Raw genomic sequence first — 3,465 nt, forward strand, 5'->3', positions numbered from 1 at the left:
ATTCCTAAGGACTCAAAACAATTTTTTCTAGACACAACTCGGCTGCTAAAAACGATCAAGCAATGGGGCTCCTAAGGTCGGGGATGGCTCTGAATACCAACTTGTAACGCCCTCGATGCGGCTATAGCTCCGACGTGTCGAGGCACGACTTAGAGGCATAACCACATTGAAAGCAATGTCGCAAGTCAGGCAATCATTACAACATCCCATGTAATATGTAATAAAAGGGGGAGATAACATAGTTGGCTTACACTCGCCACGTCACATCAGAGTACATAAATGACATCCATCAAACAAATCACTCATGGCCCGACTACGGTGCCCAAAATAGAAAAGACCCCCAACATGCGACAAGGTCCTGAATCGATAACCCCAACTAGGCACCACTACTGATCATCTGGAAAGGACACGTAGTATCGCTGAGAGTCCTCGTCGAACTCCCACCTGAGCTCGTAATCGTCAACTGGAGCAGAATCACCTGGACCTGCATCTGGAGTTGTAGTATCTGTGAGCCACAGGGACTCAGCAATCTCACACCCATGCGATCAAGACTATTTAAGCTCATAGGAATGGATAAGGCAAATATGTGTGGAGCTGCAGCAAGCGACTAGCATATGTGGTGGCTAACTTATATGCAAAAGAGAGCGAGAAGAGAAGGCGAAGCACGAGCGAGAAGCTAAAGGAACATCCTGCGCAAGCATAACTTCAACACCGTGTCCACTTCCCGGACTCCGCCGAGAAGGGGCCATCACGGTAACACACACGGTTGATTCATTTTAATTAAGTTTAGTTCAAGTGATCTACAACCGGACGTTAACAAATTCCCATCTGCCCATAACCGCGGGCACGGCTTTCGAAAGATCAATCCCTGCAGGGGGGTCCCAACTTAGCCCATAACAAGCTCTCACGATCAACGAAGGAATAGACCTCCACCCAAGACACACCGATCAGACTCGGTATCTTGGTACAACAAGATGATTCGACAGGTTAAAACAAGTCCAGCAACACCGCCCGAATGTGCCGATAAATCCCGATAGGAGCTGCACATATCTCTTTCTCAGGGCACACTCAGATGAGCAATCCGTACAACTAAAACCAAACCTTGAGTTTCCCCGAGGTGGCGCTGCACAGGGCTCTAGTTCGGACCAACACTCAGAGGAGCACTGGCCCGTGGGGGGGCTAAAATAAGATGACCCTCGGGCTCCGGAAACCCAAGGGAAAAGAGGCTAGGCGGCAAATGGTAAAACCAATGTTGGGCATTGCTGGAAAAGCTTTAATCAAGGCGAACTATCAAGGGGTTCCCATTATAGCCCAACCGCGTAAGGGACGCACAACCCGGGAACATAACACCGGTATGACGGAAACTAGGGCGGCAAGAGTGGAACAAAACACTAGGCGAGAGGCCGAGCCTTCCACCCTTTACCAAGTATATAGATGCATTAAGATAACATAGCAATATAATTATATCCCAACAAGAATATAAATGTTCCAACAAGGAACGGCTCCAATCTTCACCTGCAACTAACAACGCTATAAGAAGGGCTAAGCAAAGCGGTAACATAGCCAATCAACGGTTTGCTAGGACAATGGTGGGTTAGAGGTTCAACATGGCAATTGGGAGGCTGACAAGCAAAAGGTAGGCATCGTAGCAGTGGCAAAGCAAAAGAGCGAGCAAACTAGCATAGCAAAGATAGTAGTGATTTCGAGGGTATGATCATCTTGCCTGCACAGTTGTCAGAGTTGACTGGATCCTCACAAGCAAACTCAACGGGCTCCTCGGTAGCGAACTCGTCTCCCGGCTCTACCCAACAAGACAAACAAGCAACAAGGATACAATCAACCACGGGCAAGACCAAGCAATATGATGAAATGACGATATGCTATGCGGGATGCGATGCGGGATGCAAAATGCAAGATATGACAGGAAATGCATGAACCTGGCCTCAACTTGGAAAACCAAGTGTGCCACTGGATAGAGGGGATAAAATCGATTGAAAACGATATAAAGATCATTGGAATCGGAGTTACGGTTTGGAAATGGCAAGCGTTTTAAGATATGACACCGGTCTGCGATTTACAGCAAGTAGGCATCTAAATGCAACGAAATGAACATGCTACAGCCACCAAACATGAAAACAAAATACATGGCAGTGATGTACACAAGATGGTTGACAAAACACTAGCACTGAGCCATAGGCAAATTCATCCATTAAGAGGTTCAAACAAGCATGGCTAAAACGCAAATGCAAAACAGATTTCAGACTTAGTGAAATTAACACTAGTCTGAAATTTCAGATCACGATGCTCTCTTCGGAGCAGCAAAACAACATGATAGAAAACCTGAACATGACAAGTAAGAACATGGCATGGAGCTACTCATCAAGCTTAACAAAACACCCAAAGTGACCTGGGGCCAAAAGGGTTCACAAAATACTCTACCGAGCTCACGAACATCGCTCGAACACAATCAGTTTTCAGACTTAGTGAAAACTGAGACATGCTGAAATTTAACTCACGAAGGCATGTAAACGAGCTCGATGCACTCGCTACGGTGCAAGTCATGGCAATGAAAGCATATAACCAGCAAGAAGGCACAAAGTGCTAGCTACACATGGCAAGAACGAAGGCATAGCATGCATGGAACACTAACGGTAGCATCGGCAAAATCGCAAACAAGTTGACGATCTGCCCAGATTAACAACGAAGCAAAAGTTGAGCTCGATTGAGTCAAGCTAGAGCACTCCACATATGCAAACAAGGACATGGATGGAAAGAGCATAACATAAATATCAAAACTCCCTTACTGATCATCCTCAAAAGAGGCACGGATCAGTAGGAAACAAGCTGGACATATGGCATCATGAACTAAAATATCCCAGACTTAGTGAAAATCACTAAGTCCCTGAAATCTGCATTCTCAGGTACCTCTCTTCGCAAGCTTGCACAAGACAACACACACATCCTAAAAATGCATGGGTGACACCTCTGGAAAGAAGACAAAATGCTTAACAATTCATCCCAAAGGGGCACAGGCATATCATGCACGAATTAGATATAGCAAAAATGACAAAAGTGCATGATGAACTAACGGATCTGCAATCTAACTCACGAAGCCTCCTTCTAACAGCATTTTGGATATCAAGATGACCTCAAATGCAAATGATGCAATGGAATGAAATGATGTACATGTCGAGGCGAAGATTTTTATATATCGTACGCCCAAAACGGAGCTAGGGTTGCAAAGTTACGGGACCTCGAACAGAGCAACACGGATCAAAATTTCAGGACTTAGCAAAAAAAATCGGGGTTAGGGTTTACTGTTCACGCGACCGGATCCAGATCGGGATCGCGGCGCGGAAGCGGAGGCGGCGCCGGCGGCGGAGCTCGAGCTCGCCGGAGGAGGGGAGGCCGGCGAGGCGGCGGGGAGAGGCCGGGGCGACGCCGGGGGAGGCCGGTGGCGGCGCC

Source organism: Triticum dicoccoides, chromosome 2B, assembly GCF_002162155.2.
Source record: "Triticum dicoccoides isolate Atlit2015 ecotype Zavitan chromosome 2B, WEW_v2.0, whole genome shotgun sequence".
Lineage (NCBI taxonomy): Eukaryota > Viridiplantae > Streptophyta > Magnoliopsida > Poales > Poaceae > Triticum > Triticum dicoccoides.